We start from the raw sequence: 20,893 nt of genomic DNA on the forward strand, positions 1-20,893 counted from the left end.
CTTTACCAACTACTCCGTATCTGCCTCCCGGAAGCCTTATAGGTTCATTTGTTTTTTCCTGCGTTTGGTTAGCTCCTGGCCCGGTCCAGTGGGATTTACTTTTCTTACCTTCCGGACTGCTGTTTTGCCTTCTATCCGGGATAGAATTGGTGTATTTTCTCTTATCTACGTTAATTGTGGCTTTTTTGTTTTTTCAGGACTTCCTTTTCCTTTTCGCTCGGGTCGTCGTGAGGCCTGACTTGACCTCCTCCGACCTCCCGGGCACTCGTGGATCGCGGAGAACGTCTCCAGCTTTCCTCAGACTACCAACGGTCTACCTGGACCCCGCGCGCGCGCACGGGATCCGGATAGTCGGTTGATAGTTTTCCATCGTTGTTTCCGAATATTGCCCTCAGCCTTATGCTGACATTAATAATAGGTACGCCCTACAGTTTGGTCACCCTGAATCTCTAGGCACTCTAGTTTGCACCACGGGAGGGTGCGGCCCTCCATCACCTCGATCCGAGTATATTTATTTTCAGGAACAGAGGGCGAACCCACTCATACAGAACCGGATGCTGATTTGTTACTAGTGGGCGCAGCCCGCACTCGTCCTCAACCAGATACTGGGCTGGATACAGAGGACAGGTTGGGAAGACCCATTCTCATAGAGAGAACCGGTCACGGATGTAGACTCTGCTGTTGGTTACTAACGGGTGCGGCCCGCTCAGGCTAGCAGCCGGACGCTCTCACGGTATGCGATCACAGTAGTAGAGAGCCCTCCGGTATTTGAGAGTGCAGGTTTTTTGGCATATTCTGCACCATATAATACAGTGATTGCTTTCTGTTTTGGATATCCAGACCATTTCGAACAAACTGCGCAGACAGTTTCTCCCATGTCAGGACGTCAGGTGATACGGAGACATTCATGGAGCAAACGGGCACTGCCTTGCTCGGGTAACAAGATTATGGACGGCCTAGTACCCGGTCTGAAGGTATAATCGTACGTATGGATCACATGGTAAGACCGGAAACCCCGGTTGTCTTGACTTCCCCGGTCATTATGATCTTGGGATAAGATGGCAGGACTGCCCCGTCTCCTCGGAGCGCGTACCCGGTGAACATGTTTCGAAGATAGAGGATCCTCCGTCCATGCTCTATTTATCCCTCACGAGAGCTGTTTTGTTGGTTTCACGCTAACCTATTTTTCAACTACCGTCGAGGAGACTATGGAAGTACCTGGTGTGCCCCGACTCCTACACAGAGATCTTTCACTCTTGGACGAGGGCATTTCTGGATGGAAATCTGCGTTCCGGTTTGTTTTTTCCATTCCTTTGAAGATTTCTGTGATTCACTATTCTCAGAGTAGTCGACCACCGTTTCCTCCACACAAGTTCAGTTCGGAACCCTGAATGGACGTCCTTTGGAGTCTTTTCTCTACTGCGTCCGAGGATTACACAGTCCATTTGGAATATCGGTATCACTTAGAATACGGCTGGTTTGGTCACACTCTTGCCTGCATTGTGAATTTATCCTCGGATGAGGCATCTCACCGGGTAGGACAGGAAGGAACGGAAGACCCTTCCCCGGTTTTCTATGGCGATTTTGGTGGTGGACTTAGGCGCATTCCTTGAGGTTGTAGATCTACCCGCAAGGTCGCATCGCCGAATGACCCTGGCACGATCGGAGGAGCCGCCTCACGGATCGTGAGTTGAGACATGGTGGCAGTTTCTTCTCGCGACCCTAAGTCCGAGATTGACCTTCGATATTATACAACTACAGGAATATGGCTGATAGGTCAGCTTGCCAGCTCATGGACCGACTGCTAGGAAACTGGTCGCAACATCACGTTCAATGGATTTAACAGCGGATGGTGCTTTTTTTCTGTACTTGAGATGCTTCGTCGGCTGACATCTTCTTTGATTCGTCTGCTGTCCTTTATCGTACATGGAATGTCCAATTAGGTTTACTCTGATATTTCCTGGAATAGATACCAGCGACACAAACAGCGTTGGATTGGTGAACTGAGCGTTGAAACAGTGGACCTTCTGAGTGGACCTTTTAATTATTCTTCAGATGCATATCTATAGTGGGTTATTATTATTATTATTATTATTATTATTATTATTATCATTACTGCCATTTATATAGCGCCAACAGATTCCGTAGCGCTTTACAATATTATGAGAGGGGGATTTAACTATAAATAGGACAATAACAAAAAACTTACAGGAACAATAGGTTGAAGAGGACGCTGCTCAAACGAGCTTACAGTCTATAGGGTTGCACCAATAAAGAATAGCATTGTACTTCGTATATCCATCTCTTTTTTTGGAGTCATATCACAAGTGTAGGATCCCTGAACCTTTATAACATAAACAGATTTATTATTTTATATTAATATTTTATATTTATCTTATTATTACATATTGTTATTATCTATTGTTCAACGTAGCCATACAATGAGGTACCCACTACCAGTCCTGCAGCAATAGTGAGGACAGCTCCTATGAAAGAAACTGCATTTAAATCATGCAGCAACATTAATATAAATTTGTTAGGTGCTCATATTTTAAAGTAAATTACTTTTACTTAAAGACATTTCAACTAGTGACATAGTGATGTGTGTGATGTCCTTTCATTGCAAATGTCATCTGGTGAGCCCCTACATTTTGTAAAGAGTGGAGGGCTTACCCATGAAGAAATCTGCTGCAGAACAGGAACATTCTATTCTATCGTTTGATGAAGGATTCAAAAAATATGTGCAACATGGACAATATTTCTACTCTGGTGTGTATTATAACTGTACCTGACATTATACACACCATGTTATTCTAGATGAAAGACCATGACATTTCATCTATGCACTCTGCTAGAAAAACTGTCAGTAAAAGTATAGAATTTTTTAAAAGTCGGAACAAAAATAGATTCCACCCCTCACCTTCTAGTCACATCTTGGCATACAAGAGGTTCTCCTGCTCTTCATAACAGTAACCATAGCACATGCACTATAGTCGCTGTGATATTTCTCTGGCAAGTACATGTAGCAATTTACTAGAGGTGCATGAAACAGAGTGACATGTGTCATTATTAAGACAGCAGTTTTTAAGATAAATAATATATTCATTGCTTTATCAATTGTTATCAATTAAGCTGAACCTGTCAGGGCAATTTCATTTAAATGTGAACAATCATATTCTAGTCATTAGTGATTTGTCCAAATAAATGTTTCATATTGTGTTTTAGTCCTGGTTAGAAACCATACCAGAATATAGAATGTATTCCATACTATAACATGGAACAGAGAAATGTGGGTTATTCTGGCACTGGGTGTAATGCAGATAAAATCTGGATGACTGATTAGCACTGTATGTAATATTGTTTTCATAAAGTGACTGATACTAATAATTCCTCTCTCTTCTATAGTGTAGTTTATGATTTACCTATTATTGAAGCTTAACAAGTTGCATTAAAGTAGTGGGACGATACCAGGGCCGGAGTGGGAAAAAAAAGTTTTAATTACAGCCGCCCACTAAAAAGGAGGAGGGGCCAGATAGGGTGTGTTTTGTCATCATCAATGACAAGCATGCCCCCTGTCAAAGTGAGCATGTTGGTTCAATGCTCTTCCAGGGCAAATCATGTGCAGAGCTCTGCTGAAGAGCTCTAGCATGAGAAAAAGGCCCTGTATTTGTTCTGCACAATGCAAGCAAATTTAATAACATGCTTGCACTGTTTCATTGCAACTTGTCTCTGGTGTCTCTATAAATGGGATACCACGAGACAAAAGGGCCAGGAAAGAGTATTGTGCATGTGTTTGGAGTCTACTTGTGGGATTTTGTGTGTATATAGTGAGCGGATTGTGGTGTGGGATTTTGTAATAAGGTCGGTTTTAGTCGTGTTGTGTTTTTGGTTTAATGTAATGCATGTGTGGCCTGGGGCTTTAGAGAGTGTGTTTATTGGGGATGTAGCAAGTGTGTGCATATGGGCTTTAGAGTGTGTGTGTGTGTGTGTGTGTGTGTAGGTGATGTAGTGCTTGTAGGGGTTGTAGAGAGTGTGTGTTTAGGGAATGTAGTATGTGTTTGCTTACAAGGAATCTAGTGTGTGCATAGGGGATCCAGAGTGTGTATGTCAGGAACGTAGTGTGTGTAGGTGATGCAGTGTCTGTGTGTGTGTGTGTGTGTGTGTGTGTGTAAAGGGGTCTAGTGTGTGTTTGAAGGACCCAGAATGTCTAGGAGATCTAGTGAGTGTGTGTATATAGCGGATTCAGCGTGTATATAGGGATCTAGTGTGTGTAGATGATCCAGAGTTGGGTAAGGGATCTAGTGTTTGTCTAGAATGTAATGTGTTTAGGGGTGCAGTATGTGTGTGAGGAGTGCAATGTGTTTGTGTAAGGGGTGCTGTAGTATATATATATACGTATGTATGTTTGGAAGTATAGTGTGTGTGAGTGGTGCAGTGTGTTGGGGGATCTGTGTGTATGTGTGAGGGGTGCAGTGTGTGTGTGAGTGAAGGGTGCAGTGGGCGTGTGTGAAGGGTGCAGTATGTGTGTGTGTGTGTGTGTGTGAGGGGTGCTGTGTGTGTGTGAGGGGTACTGTGTTTGAGGGTGCTGTGAGTCTGAGTGGTGGAGTGTGTGTGTGTGTGTGAGGGTAATGTGTGTGTGAGAGGTAGCTGTGTGTGTGTGAGGGAGCTGTGTGTGTGTGTGTGTGTGAGGGTATTGTGTGTGTGTGTGAGGGCATTGTGTGTGTGTGTGTGAGGCTAATGTGTGTGTGAGGGTAATGTGTGTGTGAAAGTGATGTGAGGGTGATGTGTGTGAGAGTGCTATGGGTGACGGGGGATGTGTGTGAGAGAGTGTTGTGTGTAAGAGCACTCTGTGTGAGAGTGCTGTGTGTGAGGGTGATGTGTGTGAGGGTGATGTGCGTGAGAGTGTTGTGCATGAGAGTGTTGTGCGTAAGAGTGCTGTGTGTGAGGGTGATGTGTGTGTAAGGGTAATGTGTGTGAGGGTGATGTGTGTGAGAGTGATGTGTGTGTGCATATGTTAGGAGGGATTGTGTGTTGGGGTGAGGCAGATTAATGCCACTATATATTAATTTATTTTAAATAAAAAAAATTAAAAACAGGCATTATATCCCCCCCTCCCTTCTTACCTTTAGCCTGGGAGTGGGAACCATGCTGCCATCACTGGTGGTGCTAGTGGTGAGTGAATTCTAGCTTGCATGGCTAGAGTTCACTTTCGCGAGATCGGAAGCGTTGCCATTGCAATGCTCCGGATCTCGCAAGAGAAACCCGGCAAAGCTGATGCATTCATTGGGGTAGGTGATTCATGCCCCACAGAGCTTACAATCCATCTAGCAATTGAGAGAATGCAGATACTGCCGGACAGGGGAGGTTCTTTTAAAAAGTTTGTTTTCATGTGGTTTCATGTTGTGGTTAAATAGTACAATGACAAAAAACACATGGAGAGACAAAATATGTATATCACAGCTTGGTGCAAACCATATAGGCACTCCCTAGTATGACTAAACAAATCAATATGTACAAGATACAGAATGCACACTATAATATCCACAATTAATAGTACTAATACTTTATTAGAACAACTAAAACAATCAATACATAAATAGATCAAGCAACAAAAAAATGCAAACAATAAACCTCACAATAATTACCCAAATATCATAAGCCTCAAGACAGAAACCCGAGCCACCAATCCCCCCCAACGTTTCGGCACCTACTGGCTGCCTTTGACAAGGGTGTCACAAATACCTTCTGCTATAGATTTATAAGTATAGGGAACATTGAATAAAACATATTTAAGTCTAATTGCGGTGTAGGGGTTACTAGAACATTGAGTCATTATTTGTTTACAGAGCGTGGGGGTCTTACTGGTTCATGGCAAATTATCTCTGATGAAATGTAGGATGGGAAAGAGGCAGAGATGGTTGAAAGAAATACCGAGAATGCTGAAGGTAATTACTTTCTGTGTGGGCAAGCATGAGAACGATTTAAAGGGTTAAATGCTGTTTGCATATTTATATTCCCCCATGATAAATATCAAATCCGACACTTAAACAATTTGCATTCAATTCTGCTTAAATGTTTGATATAAAATATTATTCAAATGACCTTTGCAAGTATATTCTATGCAATGAATGCAATAATGTCCATTCATTTTTTTTTTCTTGCAATCTATACGTAGTATTGAAAAATCGAATTATAGCACTTGCAGGGTTATTTACTAAAGCGAGACTTCAAAGTGCATTTCAAATATAAAGTAACAAAGAAAAAAACTAGAAAAAATTATATCCGTGTGGTTACTCTGGCCTGAAATTTGAAATTCACCTTTGATTCTCACTTTAGTGAGTACTTCAGAGGAGTTGTCATTTGTTCTTTGTTTAGTACTGTTACATATTAGAGGATGAATTACAGGAATATTTCAGCATAAATAAACTATCCATTAATTATCCCTGGCTATCACCTCCAAATTCTCCCTGCTACCTCTCTCTCAACTCAACATTTTAATCTTTAAATTGTAAGCTCACTGGTTATGTAGCTAAGTATTTTGTATAAAACTGTTTCAGTGGCTAGATCTCAGTTTACGTACAGAGCCCTCTTTACCTCTTGTATTGGTCTACATATATTGTATTACCAGTCACAGAAAATAGGTCAAGGCACTTCTATAGCTTTAGGCACATTTTACATAACCAAGGGAACACTGCAACGTTTCAACCCAGAATTGGGTCTTTGTCAGGGATGGAGTGTGGTTTCTATATCTATATTGTACATATATTGTACTGTCTTTTCCTATATTGTACAGTGCTTTGGAATATATTGAGATTTTACAAATGCCAGTAATAATAATAACAATAAGAAAATAAACACATTTGAATACAATTCAACACTATAACGTTTATTTGCTGTAAGTAGCTAGATAAAATATTTAACACAAATGCAACCCTCAAACTGTTTTTTCCTTTAGGCAGTATTAGACATCTTGCTGCCTGCTGGCTGTAGGATGGAAATCTATGGGTATTGTATGACCCCCAGCATGTCTCAAAATCACAGGTATTGCTGTATCGCATCATTAAATTAATATTGTGCTGACACCTTTTCAAGTTTTTCGAATATTGTGCCTGTACAAAATGTCATACCGTGTAAAACATACAGCCAGCACCTCGTTTATCAATGTCAAATGTATTTTTCAAGAATTCATACAGCTACAAATTGTAGACTTTGTATCCCCCTTGTCTTGATTAAATGTGCTTATGTTTCTATGCTTTAGAAGTACAAAATCATTATTTACTGGCCTCCTTAAATGGTCACTACAGTTACCAGAATAACAACAGCTTAATGTAGTTGTTCTGGTGTCTACCCCCTGTCCCTGCAGGCATTTTATTGTAAACACTGCCTTTTCAGAGAAAACTGAGATTCCTGTCTAGGAACAAGTGCAGTCAGACGGCCACTAGAAGTGGGAAAGAACTGAAATTGCTGAAATCATCGATTCTGATTATGTCAGCCAGGGAGGTGGAGCAGATGCATAGCCAGTGCCGGCGGTCATGAGCAACACTAGAATATGGGTGAATATTTATACTTATTTAACGCGGCATGAGGGGGCCGGGGACCTACAATTTTGTTTTAGCACTTTGTATTCCTGACACTATAGTGTTCTTTTAAGGATTAAAGTTGGATGTTAAAGGAACACTATAGGGTCAGGAACATAAACATGTATTCCTGACCATGTAGTGTTAAAACCACCATCTAGTCCCCCTGCCCCTCCCCCCCCCCCCCCGCCCACCTAAATATAGTAAAATCTTTCTTTAAGTATTTAAGTCTGTAGCTGCTGGCTCTGCCCCTGTCTGTCTGTTGTCTGTCAACATCATCAGAAGTGAATCACAATGTTTTCCCATAGGATTGGCAGAGACTGCCAAGGAGGTAAATAAGGGACAGAGCCAGAACAAGTCAAACACAGCCCTGGCCAATCAGCATCTCCTCATAGAGATTAATTGAATCAATGCATTTCTATGAGAAAAAGTCAGTGTCTGCATTCAGAGGGTGGAAATACTGTTGTGCAGCACTGCCCCAGGAAGCACCTCTAGCAGCCATCTGAGGGGTGGGCAGTGGAGTCATCACTAGGCTGTAATGTAACCACGGCATTTTCCCTGAAAAGATAGTAATTACAGCAAAAAGCCATAAGGGAATGATTCAGGCTGTAGTTGTTCTGTTGACTATAGTGTCCTTTTAATGAATATAGAGTTAAGACGTATTCCTATTAAAATGTGTAAAAAAAAAAAAATAGGTGTATGAATACATTGTGACATTATATCTCTCTATATGAATTCACAGTTTTTTTTTAGACACTTTTTCTTTAGGCTACTTCGTAAATCATTTTTAAACCTGTCTAATTTGTGTCAAGGTTAACTTTAGATCATTAATTTCTTTGAAATACTGTCTTTGCAACATTAAGTAAGATGTCAAATGATTATTTGATATATGCAGCACATTTGGCATATCAGAGATCTAAGAAAAGTGCAGAATTGTTTAATCTGCATTAGACAAAAGACCTTTTCCGAGAATACGTTTTCTTCTAAGTGATTTTAGTTTCTCTCAGGCATTAGGAAAGGCGGGTACATATGGTGCCTCTTACCATGGCACCTCATCTTCCAGGGTGGGCAAATGCTATACTGGCAAAAGAATATAAAGACTGTTAACAGCCCAGGGGGTGGGGCAGGGAGCAGTTGTATTTGTATATATACATAGATTGTTTAAATATGATTTAAAGCCTACCCACCCTCCTAATAATATGAGACAAATACAAACCAAGAGAGTAATGCTGGCTTGGAAGTCACCAGATTGACATGGTCTGCATCAGATGCTAGGAAAGCACGGCAGTCTGATGACAAGTAGACTACTGGAACAAACATATTCCTGGGCATGAAGTGAGAACATAGACCTGCTTGACTGCTACTACAAAAGCAAACCCAATGAAAGGGGCTACATTAAATATATGTGGGAACTAATGATGAACAAGAGATCTTTATCTACACTAATACCAAAACAGCTAGTTACACAACATTTGAACATTGTCAAGAGGAAGCTAGTATCATTACTGGAATTTGACGGACTGCACACACATCATACATGAGCCATGAGGTGGAAGAATTCCCATAACCACAACTATACTTATAGAGGGTTGACATCCAAGTACCTCTAAAGAACCAAGACAAGGCTATAACCTGGCTAAGAGAAGAGCTGGTCACCATGAATGTTAAGCAATAAACTACCCACTATGAAAGGAGGATTCCACCTAAAATCCAATCTGTACACCAGCTAGAAGGAAGGAGGTCGGGGCCTGATGAGTGTTAAAGCCACAGTCCCGGATGAAACACACAACATCCACAGGTACATCACAAAGATGACTCTCAAAGATGAACTTCTTAGGGAATGCCTGAGACAACAACAGATAGAGGATGCAGAAAAGGAGGAGGCTCCATGGAAAGACAAACCTCTCCACCGCAGATAGTGAATGAGACTCACATTACAAAATCCTACCAGTGCTTGTAAAATGCAGGGCTGAAAGACAGCACTAAGAAACTAATTCTAGCTGCACTGTAACAGGCACTCATCACCAGAACAATAGAAGCTGGGGTATACTACACCAGACAGAACCCAAGGTGCAGACCAGGGCTGGACTGGGAACAGAAAGCAGCCCTGGAAAAAAAAAATGATTCCAGACTTAAAATTCATCGTGCCACATAGTGCTTTTTATCTCAATGTGCTTTGGGTGCAGTTAGATTGTTTCTTGCCTGCAGCCCCTCACATCATATGACCCATGGGTATTACAGTGCTGTAATACCCACCCTGGCTAACACACACAAGCTCACTACGGACAAACTCACCAACACACACAAGTTCTCTTACCCATACACAAGCTCACTACAGACATGCTAACCGATAAACACAAGCTCACTACAGACAAGCTCGCTGACACACACAAGCTCACTCACTCGAGCTCACTCGAGTCAAGATCACTGATACACACAAGTTCACTCAAATCAAGATCACTGATATATACAAGCTCACTAAAGACAAGCTCCATGACACACACAAGCTCACTACAGACAAGCTCAATGACACACACAAGCACGCTACACACATGCTCACTGACACAAATACAGACAAACTCATCTGACACACATATGCTCAGTACATACAAGCTCACTGACCCAAATAAGCTCACTATAGACAAGCTCACTGACACACACAAGCTCACAACAGATAAGCTCACTGGCACACACAGAAGCTCTCTGACCCACACAATCTCACTACAAACAAACTCATTGACACACAAGCTCATTGCAAGCTCACCTACACACATACAGAAACTCTCTGACCCATACACAAGCTCACTAAAGACATGCTCACTACAAGCTCACTGACACTCAAAAGCTCACTACAGTCAAGCTCACTGACACACAAAAGCACACTACAGACATGTTCACTGACACAAATACACTCAAGTTAACTACATGCAAGCTAACTCCAAGTTCACTGACACACACACGAGATCACTACAGACATGTTTGCTACAAGCTCACTGAAACACACAAGCACAATACAGGCAAATTCACAGCAAATTCACAGGCTCACTGACATACACAAGCCCACTCCAAGCTCCCTGACATACACAGCTCTCTGCTGCAAACCAGCTGTCTCCTTCTTCTGTTACCGGCTTTTGGCAGCCTCACTGCGGTCATCCAGCAAACTTTCTGCCCCAGGCTCCAGCCCCAAGCAAAAAATTCAGAGGAGGAAAAAAGAGTAATGTGCAGCACTGCCGGCCCAGGTGCACCGGCCAACCAGGGAATTTGCTGGTAATAAGGTGGGCCAGTCTGGCCCTGGTGCAGACTATGCAAAAAGACCTCTGACATAATTCAGTACAGATTAACGAGGTGCAAAATGTTAGCAGGGAATGAGAGGCACTGAGAGACACAATCAAGTTGCTGGGATTGTGTACCAAAATATCTGCACATATTATAGGCTGTACCCAACTTTGTCTAGTTGGAAGATACCATAAAGGTAGTTGAGAATGACAGGACTCAGATATGTGGGACTTTCAGATCCAGATAGAAAAGCAAATAGTGGTTTACTAATCTGACATTGTGGTAGTATACAATGAGGGAATCTGCAGTGGTGATGGATATGGCAATACCCAGTGACCATAACATCAGTGAGGAGGAACATGTGAAGGTGGATTAAAAGGAGCTTGAAAGGATGTGGAAAGTGAAGGCAGCAGTAGCCTCATTTGTGATAGGAGCACTTGGGTCTTTGACCCCCAAGTGGTGGAGTGGCTTCAGCTGATTGCAGGTGGGATATCTGAGATTGCTGTCCCTTAAGTGCAGTTCTAGGAACTGCTAAGATACCATGCAGAACCCTCAGATGCCCAGACATCTGATAGAAGACACAATAATGAGGAATACCACCTGGAGGCGTGAGAAAGTCAATATTTAAATTTGTTTATATATATATTACATCTGATTGCTCTGAGTATATTTTATGTCACTCTTTTTGTCCTGCCACAGTATTGTGTGGGGATGTCATGTATTGTTTGAATACACATGTAATTTTAATTGTCACTATGTATAATTAAGGTTCATGTAATTTAAAACGGCACATTGTTTGGTACTTCCCCATAAACTTACACCCATCAGCATACCCAGTGTTGCCTGTTGTTTCTTCTCTCCTGGTCCTGATACCTGTTAAATGTGAAAATGTATTTATTTATAAATGCACCCTCAATGACATGGAGAGTGCTTTATCACACTGTTAAGTCTAACTCACCCCATTAGTCCCTTCAATACCATTGACTGTCATTATGTTTTATAATATTTTGCATGAAGTGATTCAGGGGAAGCAGTGTTATAAGTCTTGAACTGTGTTTCGTACTGTGTAAAGTCTGAATGATGATATAAACCTATAATTAGAGATGTCCCGAATAGTTCGCTGGCGAATAGTTCCTGGCGAACATAGCTTGTTCGCGTTCGCCACGGCTGGCGAACATATGCAATGTTCGGTCCGCCCCCTATTCGTCATCATTGAGTAAACTTTGACCCTGTACCTCACAGTCAGCAGACACATTCCAGCCAATCAGCAGCAGACCCTCCCTCCCAGACCCTCCCACCTCCTAGACAGCATCCATTTTAGATTCATTTGGAAGCTGCATTCTTAGTGAGAGGAGGGACAGTGTAGCTGCTGCTGATTTAATAGGGAAATCGATAGCTAGGCTAGTGTATTCAGTGTCCACTACAGTCCTGAAGGACTCATCTGATCTCTGCTGTAAGGACAGCACCCCAAAAAGCCCTTTTTAGGGCTAGAACATCAGTCTGCTTTTTTTCCTGTGTAATATAATTGCAGTTGCCTGCCTGCCAGCATGTGTGTCAGGCTCACAGCGTATACTGTGCCCACTTGCCCAGTGCCACCACTCATATCTGGTGTCACAATAGCTTGCATTTAAAAAAAACAAAAAACTTTTTTGACTGTAATATAATAGCAGTCAGTTTCCTTCACACGTGTGCGTTTCAGGGCCTGCCAGGGCACAGTGTCACACCAGTGCAACTCATATCTGGTGTAACAGCAGTGTACATTAAAAAAAAATAGAAATTTGACTGTGAAATAATAGCTGTCAGTTTCCTTCACACGTGTGTGTTTCAGGGCCTGCCAGGGCACAGTGTCACACCAGTGCAACTCATATCTGGTGTAACAGTTGTGTGCATTTAAAAAAAAAAAATACAATTTTGACTGTAATAGATTGAATAGCAGTTAGTTGTCTGCAAGCGTGTGTGTCAGGCCTACAGCGTCTACTCTGCCAACTTCTGCCAGTGCACAGTGCCACTCATATCTGTTGTCACAGTAGCTTGCACACATAGTACCACTAATAGAAAAAAAAATGACAGGCAGAGGCAGGCCACCCCGCAGGGGCCATCGTGGTCGTGGTGCTGTGATTCCCTTTGGCCCTAGAATAATGCCCAGTGTTTAGAGGCCATGTACCCTGAACTTGAAAAGCTCTGAGGACATAGTTGACTGGCTAACACAGGACACCCAATCTTCTACAGCTTCCGCTCGGAACCTTGACGCACCATCCTCCTCCAGCTTAGCTTCGGGCACCTCTCAAGTTACCACTCGCCAGCCTGCCGCCACCACCAACACTAGCACCACAGCCGCTTCACTTGATCTGTCAGAGGAGTTATTTACACATCAGTTGGAAGAAATGAGTGATGCGCAACCATTATTGCCAGAGGATGTAGATAACAGAGATATGTCTCAGTCAGGCAGCATTGCACACATGGACGTACGGTGTGATGATGATGATGTTGTACCTGCTGCTGCTTCCTTCGCTGAGTTGTCAGATACAAGTGAAGCGGTTGATGATGATGATGCGTCCGTGGATGTCACGTGGGTGCCCGCTAGAAGAGAAGAAGAACAGGGGGAAAGTTCAGATGGGGAGACAGAGAGGAGGAGGAGACAAGTTGGAAGCAGGGGGAGGTCGTCGCAAGGAGCTAGTGGCACAGTCAGACAGCATGCATTGGCACCCGGGGTCAGCCAGACAGCACGCCAATCAACGCATGCTGTTGCCACCACCAGAATGCCGTCATTGCAGAGCTCAGCAGTGTGGCATTTTTATTGTGTGTCTGCCTCTGACAAGAGCGATGCCATTTGCAACCTGTGCCAAAAGAAACTGAGTCATGGGAAGTCCAACACCCACCTAGGTACAACTGCTTTGCGAAGGCACATGATCGCACATCACAAACACCTATGGGATCAACACAAGAGTACAAGCAGCACACAAACTCAAAGCTGCCATCCTCCTCCTGGTCCAGCATCTTCAGCCACGTCAACCACTGCTGTCCTCCTTGCCCCCTCTCAACCATCCGCCACTCAGATGCTAGGAAAGCATGGCAATCTGATGACAAGTAGACTATTGGAACAAACATATTCCTGGGCATGGAGTGAGAACATAGACCTGCTTGACTGCTACTACAAAAGCAAACCCAATAAAAGGGGCTACATTAAATATATGTGGGAACTAATGATGAACAAGAGATCTTTATCTACACCAATATCAAAACAGCTAGTTACACAACATTTGAACATAGTCAAGAGGAAGCTAGTATCATTACTGTTTGAGCGTAAGAAGCCAATGTCACAAAGTCACCCCCTTGCCCAGCATCTGACAGCTGGCTTGCCTGAACTCTTAGCCTGCCAGCTTTTACCATACACGCTGGTGGAGTCTGAGGCGTTCCAAAATTTTTTAGCTATTGGGACACCGCAGTGGAAGGTACCCGGCCGAAATGTCTTTGCAAAAAAGCCAATCCCGAACCTGTACTCGATTGGGCAAAATGAAGTAATGGCATGTCTGGCACACAGTGTTGGGGCAAGGGTCCATCTGACCACTGATACCTGGTCTGCAAAGCATGGTCAGGGCAGGTATATCACCTACACTGCGCATTGGGTAAACCTGCTGACGGCTGCCAAGCATGGAATGCGTGGCTCTGCAGAGGAGTTGGTGACACCGCCACGACTTGCAGGCAGGCCTGCTGCCACCTCCTCTACTCCTCCTACTCCATCCTCTTCCATAACCTCCTAGGCTGAGTCCTCTTCTGCTGCTGCGTCTTGCTCCACATCAACGGCACCCCCCCCCCAGCTCCCCAGGTACTTTTCCAAATCCCGGATATGGCAGTGTCACGCCGTCTTGGGGTTGACTTGCCTGAAAGCAGAGAGTCACACCGGACCAGCACTCCTGTCCGCCCTGAACGCACAGGTGGATCAGTGGCTGACTCCGCACCAACTGGAGATCGGCAAAGTGGTTTGTAACCACTTAGTCCCCTTGAAACAACTTTTCCATCACTATTGTGGCCAGAAAGAGTCCCTGTAGGTTTTAAAATTCGCCTGCCTATTGAAGTCTATGGCGGTTCGCCTGGTTCGCCCGTTCGCGAACATTTGTGGATATTCGCGTTCGGCGTTTGCGAACAGAAAATGTTATGTTCGCGACATCTCTACCTATAATATCATATTTTCCTCCCTGCAGCAGAAATCAACTTGTATGTGAAACACATAGTCACTTACAGTTTCATTGTTAACTTGCTCTATATTTGTGTGCACTGTTCGCCACGACATTAAAACCACTGACAGGTGATGTGAATAACATTGATTATATTGTTACAATGGCATATGTAACAAGGGGTGGGATATATTAGGCAGCAAGTGAAGAGTCAGTTCTTGAATTTCATGTGTTGGAAGCAGGACAAATAAACAATTAAAAAGATCTGAATGACAAGGGCTAAATAGTGATGGCTATATGACTGGGTCAAGGCATCTCCAAATGGCAAGTCTTATGGGGTGTTCCCAGTATTCAGTGGTTAATACCTACCAAAAGTGGTGCAAGGAAGGATAACCAGTGAACTAGTGTCAGGGTCATGGGTGCCTAAGGCTCACTGATACATGTGGGGAGCGAAAGCTAGGCCATGTGGCCTAATCAGACAGAAAAGCTACTGTAGCTCAAATTGCCATGTCTACGATAGAAATTTGTCAGAACACACAGTGCATTTCATTTTGCTATGTAGCCTCAGATTGGCCAGAGTGCCAATGAGCATCAGAACTGAACCATGGAGCAGTGGAAGAAGTTTGCCTGATCTGATTAATTACACTTTCATTTTGATCAGGTGGATGGTCAGGTGCAATGTTATGTTCTGGGCAATGTTCTGCTGGAAAATCTTTGGTCCTGACATTCATGTGAATGCTACTTTGACACTTACCACCTAGAGATTGTTACAGACCATGTATACCCCTTTATGACAATGTTGTTCCTTTATGGAAATGACCTCTTTAAGCAGGATAATTCACACTGCCACAATGCAAAAATTGTTCAGGAATGGTTTGATAAACAAATAGTTCAAGGTGTTGCCTTGAAATCCCCCAGATCCAATGGAACATGTGCAGGAACATATCCAGTTCACGGAGGTTAACTTGCATGGCGTAAGGATCTGCTGCTAATGTCTTGGTGCTAGATACCACAGGACAATCCGAAGTCTGTTTTGGTAGCAATATTGGAATCGACATGATATTAGCCAGGTGATATTAATGTTGTGGCTGGTGAGTGTATATGTAATACTGCTCCAAAAGAAGGTGAAGTGTATCCAGGGCCGGCCTTAGGGGTGTGCGAGCTGTGCGGCCGCACAGGGCGCCATAGCAACAGGGGCGCCGGGCGGCCGACACAGCTCGCAGTCGCTCTGTCACTGGCCGGCCCGAGATTGTGTGAGAGCTGAGCCGCGGTCAGTTTCCGGAGCGTGGAGGAGGAGCTTGGGGGCGCAGCCGCAGCTTCTAAGTGCTGCGCCTTCACAGAGAGCCGCGGAAGGATCCGCTCAATGTGTGAGGGCGGCAGCCGGTGCTCTGCAGACAGGGAGGGAGCAGCAGCCTTCAAAGTAAGTACCTGTTCTTATTTATTTATTTTTAAGCCAAACATCTTTCATTAAATGGGGGCAGGGTTTAATTAAGGGGGGCAGGGGACTGGGACTGGCTATGGGTGACACTGGGTCTAATTAAGGAGGGGGCAGGGGACCGGGACTGGCTATGGGTGACACTGGGTCTAATTAAGGGGGGCAAGGGACTGGCTATGGGTGACACTGGGTCTAATTAAGGGGGGCAAGGGACTGGCTATGGGTGACACTGGGTCTAATTAAGGGGGGCAGGGGACTGGCTATGGGTGACACTGGGTCTAATTAAGGGGGGAAGGGGACTGGCTATGGGTGACACTGGGTCTAATTAAGGGGGGCAGGGGACTGGCTATGGGTGACACTGGGTTTTATTAAGGGGGCAGGGGACTGGGCATGGATGACAGGGTATGATTAAGGGGGGCAGGGGTTTGATTAAGGGAGGCAGGGTCTGATTAGGGGTGCAAAGGGTTGATGAAGGGGTGCAGCCTGGGGATTGATGAAGGGTACAGGGTCTGATGAATAGAGGCAGTATCTGATGAAGGGGGGCTAGGGTCTGATGAAGGGGGCAGGGGTTTTATTGAAGAAGTGGCCAAGGGTTTTGGTGAAGATGGTGAAGGCGGCATATTGTGTGCCTGAAATTGTCTAGAGGGGGCCAAACAAAGACGTGGGTTTAAGAAATGAGGGAGAGGCTATTCATGCTTAGTGTTGTAAAATGGTTAAATATAGTGTACTGACAACATTGCTCTTGTTTCTACAATACATAAACTGACTTTGTGGATTATACTATTAAAGTGGCACTGTCACTGTCTGGGAATTTGCCAAATGTGCAAAGTTATTTAATCTATACCTGGAAATACAAGGCTTGGATGTCTTATTCATTTGATGAATACCTGCAATGCTTATTTATTTATCTATACTTTATTTGGCGCAAATGTTGGCGTACTACATTTATGAAATTCATATTATCTGTACACTGCTGCTGCAAATCTTGCATTTCTTTTGTATCTATACTTAAAGGGCCTCTCTTTTAAATATATATTTTGTTTATTATATCGTGTAGCAGCATTATGGGTCCCAAAAAACTGTTAGGTGCTCAGAATCGAAAACGAAGGGCCCTTATGTATTATCTCTAAAAAACAATGTTAAAAAGATTGCAGTTAGCTGTTTTTTTCTGTATTTAATATATTTAATATACATTATTGTTACCGGTCAATCCAGTTATATATTATTGTACTTGTTTGCACTTGCACTTAAATTATCTGTAATTAAAAATCAGTTTGTTACAAAGACTGTTTTCCTCTTTGTGTATGTTTAGGGGAGGGGGGCGCCACAAGATTAGCTCGCACAGGGCGCCTGAACACCTAAGGCCAGCCCTGAGTGTATCTATATTACTAATCAAAAAGAAGTTGAAACTCTTAGACTGTTTGTATTTATTTTAGGAATAGCTTTAGGGATCTTTGAAGCGCATTTGCCCAGTTTGTGGTTTTGCTCATTAGTTTGGAAGACATCAACGATATATAGAAAACAAGACCATTATAGGACTTGTTTAATCATTAAAGTGTCCTACAGTGTCCTTTGTCTAATGTATAGGACAGGTTACCTTGACCTCCAACTTAAAATATATATGTTTATCACTCAGACTGGAGCATCCCCCTCGACCCCCCCCCCCCCTCAACCCTCCCCCACTCCCTCGACCCCCCCCCCCCCCCTCCACTTGCGTTAGCCCTCTAGGCCCCACTCTGACATAGGACTCACAGACCCATGCAAGGGCTCTGGAAAGACTTTCACACCTGACTTCACTCCCGGGTTATGTACAAATGTCCCGCTCATGTTGTGACCGTGACCAGAAGGGGTCCTATACAAAACAGTGCTACACCCCGTACAAATGTGCAAAACTGTACGAATATATGTGCAACATTAAGAGACACCATACGCTTTGTACAAATCTGTATGAACCAATGCAATATATGTACTACCCACACATGTAATCCCCCCCTTTCTTTATTTCTGTACCCCCTTATTCTTTTACCCTTTATGCAAGAAAAATAAAAATTGTCAAATTGAAAAAAAAAATATATGTTTAAATATTTTCTATTAAATGTAGTTTAGCTTTAAAAGAATAACAAATATGTATTCCTAACGCTATAGAGCTCTAGTCACCATTTAGGTGACTAGGGCAGGGTTCCACAGCAAATATATGGTTAATTAAACATTTATTTACTTACCCTAATCCAGCGCCGTGCTCCCTCGGCACTGGTGACCTCTCCTCCTCCATCGACATCAGCTTCCGAGTGTTGCCGAATGCGCATGCGCGACCAGAGGTGCGTGCACTCAAACCCGCCCATAGGAAAGCATTACTCAATTCATTCCTATGGGGATCTTTTTTGACACTGGACTCAGTGAGGACGTCCAGCATCAAATAAGTGCGATTTACTCTATGTGAATTGCGGAAGCGGCTTCTTGTGGCTGTCAGGAAGACAGCCACTAGAGGCTGGATTAACCCTGCAGTGTAAACATAGCAGTTTCGCTGAAACTGCTATGTTTACATCTGAAGGGTTAAAACCTGGGGGACCTGGCACCCAGACCACTTCATTGAGCTGAAGTGGTCTGGGTGACTATAGTGGTCCTTTAAGTCTAGTGATTTGTGCTACTTTATTTCGAGTAATCTTTATTTTAATGTCTTGTGTTGTATTTGGCTTAATTGTGGAAATAACTATACATCATACAAGAAAGCAGTTTCATAAAATGATTTAATGTTTTCTTAGTTAGAGAAGTAAGTATTCCAATGTAATACAAATGTTTTTCTGTTACTGCTCAAGATATAATACAAAATAAAACATAAGGCCAGTAAAGAAGTTGTGATAAAATTAATGAATAATGTAATACATTTGCCCCAGTGCCTTCCTGGATCTGCCTAAGGAACAAGTTTGCATTGTCTGTGACAGAGTTAATTATATCAAATGTTTTGCTTTCCTAAGTCACTAATTCCTTGGGCAATCAGTATTACATTTATGAGTCTCTAAATTTTAAAGGGAAACTCTAACTTTAGAAATATAATCATAGATTCCTAATGTAAAGGTTTTGTGACAAACTCCCCTGTCCCTGTGAGTTTGCCATGAGCTCCTAAAGGAGCCTGCTTGTCAGCCTCCTGCCCACCGACTACGGGCCAGGTCAGCGACTGTAAAGACCCATCTTTTATTCGGTACTTTCCATTCATACGCATAGAACCGAACGTTAGCTCCCTGGCGGCCATTCGCATAGACCAAAACCACGAATAGACTTCAGGGGGACCTAGCCACGAAAGCCCTGGATCTATTTTTGGCATGTAGACTTTGTGGTTGCCGGTTGGTCCCCAGCGGCACTTAGTAGTGATTCCATGGAACTATTTTCAGCTGAGGGACCATGTGTGCGGTCGATCAAATTATGACTTCCAGGAAATTCCTGAAACCCTGAACTGATCTGGGTGATTTTTGGATATGTTGGTCACCCAGATCAGGGCTATCAGGGGATGTAGCTTTGTCGGGTTTTATGTATTTTTATGTATTTTTAGGGTCCTTTTGGGGTGTTTGGGAAAACGTGTGCTTTTTCTGTGCGTGGAGATAATTGGATTAGATTAGTACAGTTCCTGATCCAAATATCTCCTAGGCACAAAGGAGGGATTATCTGATTCTGTGTGGGACTGTCCTGGACCTGAGAGCCAATGTAATTGTGTATTTGTGTTTACTGTGGTTTACTCTCAGGTCCAGGGGGGAGTGCCCCTGGTATGGGGATATGCATATAAAGCCAGTTGTGGCTGTCATTAAAGGATTCCAGCTTTTACTCCCAGAACTATGTGTCATCTGATTACTGGGAGGGGAAAGGGCTATCACTGTTCCAGCTTGTTCCAGCGTGGAGGATTCAATGGGGAAAGTCCTTGTACGGACTAGAGCTCCCAGGACTGAGTGTCGTCCAGTGCCTGGGGTTGTCTAGAGTGAATTCCCCATTTGGCACCAGGAGGGAGCAGTTCCAGGACTTCAGTCAAGCCACGGCGACTGTGGGCAGAAGTGCTGCAGTTTGTCCCTTGTTCCAGCTAGGAAGTGGTCCTTTGGTGCAGGTACCCAGCCAGGGTATCAGATGTATATAGAGGACATCCTCTTTAGAAATAAAATAAAAAAAATTACTCACCTTTTAACCCTTGCTGTGCCTGCACCTCGGCCCCTTGCTGAATTCACCTGTAGTCGTCTCGGCTAATTCAATGTTTTTCTATAAAGAAGCATTGAGGGGGTCTTCTGCACAGTTGCCATGCTGAACCAATCAGCACATCCTTATTGAGATGTATTTACTAATTCAACTCTACAGGGAGCAAATTGGGCATGAAAATGCAGAACGCTAGTCCTGCAAACATTGCAGGACTGTGAGGAGACGCACCCCTAGTGCTTGTCTGAGCCACAGTC

General features: G+C 43.5%; 1 protein-coding gene across 1 annotated transcript in view; it reads left to right on the forward strand.

The window, feature by feature from the left end:
• The window catches only part of CNKSR2 (connector enhancer of kinase suppressor of Ras 2), a 354,304-nt gene that overhangs the window by 44,706 nt on the left and 288,705 nt on the right, over window positions 1-20,893 (forward strand). The window lies entirely within an intron of this gene.

The sequence above is a fragment of the Pelobates fuscus genome, chromosome 1 (assembly GCF_036172605.1).
Source record: "Pelobates fuscus isolate aPelFus1 chromosome 1, aPelFus1.pri, whole genome shotgun sequence".
In the NCBI taxonomy this organism is placed as follows: domain Eukaryota; kingdom Metazoa; phylum Chordata; class Amphibia; order Anura; family Pelobatidae; genus Pelobates; species Pelobates fuscus.